Here is a 9,087-nt window from a genome sequence, read left to right as displayed (position 1 = left end):
GCTCACGCCTGTAATCCAAGCACTTCGGGAGGCCAAGGCAAGCAGATCACCTGAGGTTAGGAGTTCAAGACCAGCCTGGCCAACATGGCAAAAACCCATCACTACTAAAAATACAAAAATTAGCGGGTGTGATGGTGTGCACCTGTAATCCCAGCTACTCAGGAGCCTGAGGCAGAAGAATCACTTGAACCTGGGAGGCAGAGGTCATAGTGAGCTGAGATCACACCATTGCACTCCAACCTGGGTAACAGAGCAAGACTCCACCTCGAAGAAAAAAAAAAAAAGATATAGATGATGAGAACACACTTGGCAAGCTTGAGCTAGTAGACATATATAGAACACCATCTCCAATAACTAGACAAGCACACATGCATTTACAAAGATTGACAATGAACTAGGTTAAGTGGTACTCAAAATTTTTGGTCTTTTAGTCCCTTAACACGATTAAAAATATATAAGTTATATTACTGGGCTTGGTAGCTCACACCTGTAATCACAGCACTTTGGGAGCCTGAGGTGGGTGGATCACAAGGTCAGAAGTTCGAGACCAGCTCGACCAACATGGCAAAACCCCATCACTACTAAAAATGCAAAAATTAGCCCGGGCATGGTGGCACACACTTGTAATCCCAGGTACTCAGGGAGGCTGAGGCAGGAGAATCGCTTGAACTTGGGAGGCTGAGGTTGCAGTGAGCTGAGATTGTGCCATTGCACTCCAGCCTGGGTGACAGAGTGAAACTCCATCTCAATAAATAAATAAATAAATAAATAAATAATAAGTTATATTTACACACTTAAAATTACTGAGGACTGAATGAGCTTGTGTTTATTTGGGTTATATTTACCAAAATTTACTACGCTAGAAATTAAAACTGAAAGATGTTTTATGCATGAACATATTAAATAAATTTAAAAATAACAATAGGCCAGTTGCAGTGGCTCATGCCTATAATCCCAACACTTGGGGAGGCCAAGGTAGGAAGATTGTTTGAGGCCAGAAGTTCAAGACCAACCTGGGAACGTAGCAAGGCCCTGTTTCTACAAAAAATAAAAAATATAAAAGCACAACAGTTAAAAACCCCCATTGCATGTTCTCATAAAATTTTTATGAAAAAATTCCTTTTTTGGGCTGGGCATAGTGGTTCATGCCTGTAATTCTAGCACTTTGGGAGGCAGAGGTGGGCAGATCACCTTAGGTCAGGAGTTCGAGACCAGCCTGACCAACATGGAAAAACCCTGTCTCTAGTAAAAAATACAAAATTAGCCAAACATGGTGGTGGATGCCTGTAATCCCAGCTACTCAGGAGGCTGAAACAGGAGAATCACTTGAACCTGGGAGACAGAGGTTTCGGTGAGCCAAGATTGTGCCATTGCACTCTAGCCTGGGCAACAAGAGCAATACTCCATCTCGAAAGAAAGAAAGAAAGAAAGAAAGAAAGAGAGAGAGAGAGAGAGAAAGAAAGAAAGAAAGAGAGAGAGAGAGAAATGGAGAGAGAGAGGAAGGAAGGAAGGAAAGAAGAAAGAGAGAGAGGGAGGGATGGAGGGAGGGAGGGAGGAAAGGAGGGAGGAAGGGAAGGAAGGAAGGAAAGGAAAAGAAAGAAAAAGAAAAAGTCATGGCGCCAAAAAATAAAAATTAAAAAGTGAAAAAAATAAAAAATAAATAAATAAAAATAAAAAGGGAGAAAATGGCGTTGTTTTACATTTTGGCAAATCTTTTTAACACCTGGCTGAATAAAAAAGAGCTGAATTCTCCTAGCTTCTGCATTCAGTCTGTTGGGATGTGTTGTGTTGGTTGAAGTCCATAAAGAACACGCAGCCTCACATACGAGAGAAAAAAAAGCAGCGCCCAATGCCCAGCCAGGCCTTGGTTCTTTCAGGAGGTGGCCTGGCACACAGCTGGCCTTCATGATCTCCTGTTGAACATAATGTCACAGAACATCTACATCAAACGAGGCCACCCTGTGACAGTGATGAACCAAAACAAAAACAGGAACAGGAACTTCTCCAAAATGACCAGACATCCTCCCTTTCCAGTCAATCTGAGTCACTGCTCACAGCCACAGGGTGGCTCCACCGCACCCTTCTCTTCTCGTTTCCTGCAGCTGCTGTGGCAGAGTACCACAAACCTGATGGCTTCAAACAGAATGTAGCCTCTCTCAGTCCTGGAGTCTAGAAGTCCAAAGTTAAGGGTTAGGTGGGGCCATGCTCCCTCTGAAGGCTCCAGTGAGAATCCTTCCCTGCTGCCTCCAGCTGGTGGCTCTAGGCACTCCTTAGTTGGATAACTTCCATCTCTGCCTCCATCTTTCCATGGACTTCTCTGTGCCTGTCTCAAATCTCTCTCTGCTTTTCTCTTCCCCTAGGTAATCCAGGTAATCCAAGATGATCTCCTCTTGAGATCCTTAATTACATCTACAAAGATCCTTTTCCAAATAAGCTCACATTCACAGGTTCTGGGGGTTACGATGCAGACATACTTTTGGGGGCCACCATTCAACCCACTACACCTTCCCAGAAATAAGATTTATTAAGCCTTTTGCAGCCATCATCAAAGGTGGAGCAGACAAAATGAAATTCAATCCCTTTGTGACTTCTGACCGAAGCAAGAACTGCAAAAGGCATTTCAATGCACCTTCCCATACTCGCAGGAAGATGATGTCTTCACCTCTTTCCAAAGAGCTGAGACAGAAGTACAACGTTCTATCCAAGACCATCCAGAAGGATGATGAAGTTCAGGTTGTGTGAGGACACTATAAAGTCAGAAAATTGACAAAACAGTCCAGGTTTACAGGAAGAAATATGTCATCTACATTGAACGGGTACAGCGGAAAAAGGCTAATGGCACAGCTGTCCCTGTGGGCATTCACCCAGCAAAGTGGTTATCACTAGGCTAAAACTGGACAAAGACCACAAAAAGATCCTTGAACAGAAAGCCAAATCCCACCAAGTAGGAAAGGAAAAGGGCAAATACAAGGAAGAAACAATAGGAAAGACACAGGAATAAAATAATTAGCTTGCATTAAAACTTGAAGGGAAAAAGATTATGATACCCAATCATAGAATTATCCCCATTTCGGGCCGGGCGCGGTGGCTCAAGCCTGTAATCCCAGCACTTTGGGAGGCCGAGGCGGGTGGATCACAAGGTCAAGAGATCGAGACCATCCTGGTCAACACGATGAAACCCCGTCTCTACTAAAAATACAAAAAATTAGCTGGGCATGGTGGCGCGTGTCTGTAATCCCAGCTACTCAGGAGGCTGAGGCAGGAGAATTGCCTGAACCCAGGAGGCGGAGGTTGCGGTGAGCCGAGATCGCGCCATTGCACTCCAACCTGGGTAACAAGAGCGAAACTCCGTCTCAAAAAAAAAAAAAGAAAGAAAGAATTATCCCCATTTCCTAACAATCCAATCCAAAGCAAAAAAATCCCACTTTCTTAAACTGTCCCCAAAATCACCTAACACAAGCCCAAATCTACAAGTCTTTTCTAAAATTATCTTACTAAGGTGCCCAACAGTTCCCTATATGTATGTTCTCCCTCACTACAATGATTAACAAATCCAACTTTTCCAATTATAGCTGTGTTCCTGGTAATCTTTGGCTGGAAGGCATTGACACATGGATGTGCAGTTAGAAAAGGAAGGAGTGGGTCGGGCATGGTGGCTCACGCCTGTAATCCCAACACTTTGGGAGGCTGAGGCAGGTGGATCACCTGAGGTCAGGAGTTCGAGATTAGCTTGGCCAACATGGTGAAACCCTGCCTCTATTAAAAATACAAAAATTAGCCAGGCATGGTAGTGCACACCTGTAATCCCAGCTACTTGAGAGGCTGAGGTAGGAGAATCATTTGAACCCAGGAGGTGGAAGTTGTAGTGAGTTGAGATCGTGCCACTGCACTCCAGCCTGGGTGACAGAGTGAGACTTCATCTCAAAAACAAAACAAAACAAAACAAAAAACAAGAAAAGCAAGGAGTGGTCAGGCGCAGCAGCTCACACCTATAATCCCATCACTTTGGGAGGCCGAAGTGGGCGGATCACCTGTGGTCTGGAGTTCAATAGCCTGACCAACATGTCGAAACCCTGTCTCTACTAAAAAGTACAAAAAATTAGCTGGGTGTGGTGGCACATGCCTATAATCTCAGCTACTCAAGAGGCTAAGGCAGGAGAATTGCTTGAACCTGGGAGATGGAGGTTGCAGTGAGCCAAGATCACACCGTTGTACTCCAGCCTTGGCAACAAGAGTGAAATTCCATCTTAAAAAAGGGGGGGAGGGGTGTTATTGTGGATGTTTTTCTCTGATACGCCAAAATTCAACAAGTGATGATTTCTCAAGACAGGGTCTCACTCTGTCACCCAGGCTGTAGTGCAGTGGTGCAACCTCAGCTCACTGCAACCTCCATCTTCTGGTTTAAGCAATTTTCCTGCCTCAGCCTCCTGAGTAGCTGGGATGACAGGCATCTGCCACCACACCCGGCTAATTTTTATAGTTTTAGTAGAGGCGGGATTTCACCATGTTGGCCAGGCTGGTCTTGAACTCCTGACCTCAGCTACCTGCCTCAGTCTACCTAAGTGCTGGGACTACAGCAGTGAGCCACCACACCCAGCCAACAAGTGATGATTCCTTTAAAATTACTTGCAATGTGGGATCTGAAACCACATCAATAAAAATTTCATACTCTGCTACATTAAAACCCATGAGGGGAGGCCAGGCACAGTGGCTCACATCTGTAATTCCAGTACTCTGGGAGGCCAAGGCAGAAGGATTGCTTTAAGTCAGAAGTTCAAGACCAGCCTGGCCAACATGGTGAAATCCCACCTCTACTAAAAATAAAAAAAATAAAAAAATAAAAAAAAGTCTATTTTGCACTTTGGATCATTTGCCCAGGAATAATTTTGAACATCATTCATTGACCACTTGAGAAATGTTGGTTCACTGAATTATGCAGACCTTTTGAATGTTGATACATTTCATTATACATTTATTAACCACACCTTTTAATATCACCACCAGTCTCATCAGAAAATCTCATTATGCTTTAGGAAGACGTCAAACTTACAGCAATGAACAAGATTTTTTTTTTAGGCCAGGCGTGGTGGCTCATGCCTGTAATCCAAACACTTTGGAGGCCAAGGTGGGAGGATCACATGAGGTCAGGAGTTCAAGACCAGCCTGACCAACATGGTGAAACCCCGTCTTTAAAAAAAAAAAAAAAGGAAAAAAAAAACCACCTGAAACTGATAAGATCCTGATAAGATCTTAGTTGGGAAAGTGGGCTCAAGCATGAGCATTAAGAAGCAAAATGACAGAGTTTAACGTACATGACCACCTTCTAGGGACATTTGGCTGGTAAGGGAAGAACACCTCAAGTGAGCACGCATACAGCTCCAGTACACTCACTGTGTGCGCTCACCTACCAGATGCTAGCAGGCCACCCCAAGGGAAGACTCAGGGCAGAAGGCACGCCAGCCCTGAGAAGTGTGCCCCAAGTATGCCCCAAGTCAAAAGGTCAAACCACACACTTGCCTTTCAAGTTACCCCCTTGGCCCTCTTCCAAGTGTACTTTCCTTTCTTTCCTGCTCTAAAGCTTTTTAGTAAACTCACTCCTGCTCTAAAACTTGGCTTGGTCTCTCCTTCTGCCTTATGCCCTTCGGTCAAATTCTTTCTTCTGAGGAGGCAAGAACTGAGGTTGGTGCTGACCCGTACAGATTCGCTGCTGGTAACATATCTTGGAGCTGTGTGACTCGGATAATTTCCACCGCTAACATACTTCCCTTACCAGTCTAGCATTCCCAGAAGAAGGTCACATAGAAGGTCATATGCCAATTAAACGCCATCATTTTGTCTCTTAATGCACATGCTTGAGCCCACTTGCCTAACTCCTGAGATCGTATTGGGAAGCTGCTGATCACCAGTTTCAGGTGTTTTTATCTGTTGGGAGACTGCCTTTCCCTGGCTCCAGCTGTGACCTATTATTATTTTAGCGAGACCATTTAATAACCACCTTACCCTCACTTGATGCTTGCCTGACATTCCTAGTGGTGGTTGTGGGGAGGCAGTCTCTCCTACCCTGCTCGTGTCTGACTCACCACTACCTACTGTGACACTCAGGGTCATCTGTTGTGCTGGATGTCTCGGTGTGCCTGCTTGATGCTCTCTCCACCTTACCCACCATACTCTGTGCCTAGGACTCCAACAGCAACAGGCTGACTTGCTCTATGACTTTGAGCTGGGTTCAGTTAAAGGTGGGAGCTTCTGGCAGGAGACAGAAGATGGAGCGAGAGAACAAGGTCAGAGTGTTTGTTTCCCATCAGGGTCACTTCAAACATCTATACTCTGTCAGGTGACCTTGCCCACACAGCTTTCTCTAACTCTGCATTCCTGTAACCAGTTCCTCTCATGGCCACTGTAGGCCTAGGAATGGAAACAACCTGCTATACAAGTCTTGAGTGTTGCGCAATCTATTGTGGAGGTCAACCTCACAGTGATAGCGTCACAGAGTCGCCTTTTTTTTTGAAACGGAGTCTTGTTCTGTGGCCCACACTGGAGTGCCGTGGTGCAATCTCGGCTCACTGCAATCTCTGCCTCCCAGGTTGAAGTGATTCTCCTGCCTCAGCCTCCTGAGTAGCTGGGATTACAGGCATGTACCACCATGCCTGGCTAATTTGTGTATTTTTAGTAGATACGGGCTTCACCATGTTGGTCAGGCCGGTCTCGACATAGAGTCCCCTTTTAAACTTTCCTTAAATATCTGCATTTGGCGATGCCATCTGTTTCCTACCAGTCCACCTGATGAATATATATGTGCTTTTCACATAACTCACTTTTGAACCTAACACCTGGGCAAAGTACAACTCTCTGTACCAAGGGCCAAGGTCAATAAGATTAGTAGATTCAAATTTCAGTCTGAAAACTCTCAAGTGTGCAAAAAATACAAATTTTTCTTTTCTTTTTTTTTTTTTTTTTTTGGAGACAGAGTCTCGCTCTGTTGCCCAGGCTGGAGTGCAGTGGCACAATCTCAGCTCGCTGCAACTTCTGCCTCCTAGGTTCAAGCAATTCTCCTGCCTCAGCGTCCCGAGTAGCTGGGACTACAGGCACAGGCTGCCACACCTGGCTAATTTTTTGTATTTTAGTAGAGATGGGGTTTCACCGTGTTGCCCAGGCTGATCTCAAACTCCTAAGCTCAAGCAATCTGCCCTCCTCGGCCTCCCAAAATGCTGGGATTACAGGTGTGAGCCACTGCACCCGACCCAACTTTTTCTACTTTTCTATAACCCAACTTAATTTCTCTTTCAGCCCCAATCTTCTAGGGTTGCAGAAACATAAGTTAAATCAGTGCAGGTTGCCCCTGACAATTAAAATACAATTAATAGGCACAAGAAAAGAACGACACACTAGGAACTTGGTAGCCAAGAGGAGGGACACCTAACAAAACCTCAAAGGAGGAAAAAAAAAAGAAATGTCAGGGAACTTCCTGGAGCGTATGATGTGTTTGAGATGAGACAAAACAGCTGGGCGCAGTGGCTCACGCCTATAATCTCAGCACTTTGGGAGGCCGAATAGGGAGGATCACCTGAAGTCAGGAGTTTGAGAGCAGCCTGGCCAATATGGTGAAACCCCGTCTCTACTAAAAATACAAAAATTAGCCGAGCGTAGTGGTGGGCACCTGTAGTCCCAACTACTCAGGAGGCTGAGGCAGGAAAATCACTTGAGCCTGGGAGGCAGAGGTTGCAGTGAGCCGAGATTGTGCCACTGCACTGCAGCCTGGGAGACAGAGTGAGACTCCATCTCAAATAAATAAATAAATAAAGTTAGCCAGACAAAGAAAGGAAATGGCATGCCAGGCACACAGCCTGAGCAAAGGCACAGAGGCAAGAAATAGCACAATGTGTAGGAGACTTCAGCAGCACATACACTAAAATTGGAACAATACGGAGAAAATTAGCATGGCCCCTGCACAAAGATGGCATGTAAATTCATGAAGCATTCCAAACAAAGCAAACAAATAATAACAATATCTTTAAAAATATATATTCAGGTCAGGCATGGTGGCTCACGCCTGTAATCCCAGCACTTTGAGATGCCGAGGTGGGCGGATCACCTGAGGTTCGGAGTTTGAGACCAGCCTTAGACCAACATGGAGAAACCCCATCTCTACTAAAAACACAAATTAGCCGGGCATGGTGGCTCTGTAATCCCAGCTACTCGGGAGGCTGAAGCAGGAGAATCACTTGAACCCAAAGGTGGAGGTTGCAGTGAGCCAAGATTGCATCACTGCACTCCAGCCTGGGCAACAGAGCGAGATTCTGTCTCAAAAAATATAAATAAATAAATAAACAGACAATCAGGCTTGGTGCAGTGGCTCATGCCTGTAATCCCAGCACTTTGGGAGGCCAAGGTTTTCAGATCCCTTGAGGTCAGGAGTTCGAGACCAGCCTGGCCAACATGGCAATACCCCATCTCTACTAAAAATACAAAAATTAGCCGGGTGTGGTGACGTGCGCCTGTAATTCCAGCTACTCGGGAGGCTGAGATCTGAGAATTGCTTGAACCCAGTAGGCAGAGTTGCAGTGAGCCAAGATGGTACCAGTGAACTCCAGCCTGGGCAACAGAGTAAGACTCCATTTCAAAAAAAAGAAAAAATTAATGTTGTGGGAGCATAAGGATCAAGGTAGGAAGAGATGAGAGACAAGGACTCTGTTTATAACAGGGGAAGGACTTTGAACTCTGTCTTATGGATCAGTGGTCTACAAGGAGGAGTACACACAACTCCTCCTGTGCAGAAGAAAGTTCACTGGAATAAAGGAAGAAAATGTTACAACTTCTATCTTGTGCTTCAGTGTTTTTTTCTTTTCTTTTCTTTTCTTTTTTGAGATGAAATCTCACTCTGTTGCCAGGCTAGAGGGCAGTGGCGTGATCTCTGCTCACTGCAACCTCCACCTCCCAGTTCAAGCAATTCTTCTGCCTCAGCCTCCGAGTAGCTGGAACTATAGGCATGCACAACCACACCTGGCTAATTTTTGCATTTCTAGTAGAGACAGGGTTTCACCATGTTGGTCACAATGGTCTCGATCTCTTGACCTCGTGATCTACCCG

At 45.2% G+C, this 9,087-nt stretch overlaps 1 non-coding gene across 1 annotated transcript; it reads left to right on the top strand.

The window, feature by feature from the left end:
• The first annotated feature begins 7,879 nt into the window (after positions 1-7,879).
• On the top strand, positions 7,880-7,989 carry LOC116560723. Its single transcript, XR_004273107.1, has one exon. It is a non-coding gene; the product is annotated as a U6 spliceosomal RNA (small nuclear RNA).
• The last annotated feature ends 1,098 nt before the right edge of the window (positions 7,990-9,087 follow it).

The sequence above is a fragment of the Sapajus apella genome, unplaced genomic scaffold, assembly GCF_009761245.1.
Source record: "Sapajus apella isolate SASKATOON/1434 unplaced genomic scaffold, GSC_monkey_1.0 scaffold26, whole genome shotgun sequence".
Lineage (NCBI taxonomy): Eukaryota > Metazoa > Chordata > Mammalia > Primates > Cebidae > Sapajus > Sapajus apella.
This window is presented reverse-complemented; position numbering and strand designations above follow the sequence as displayed.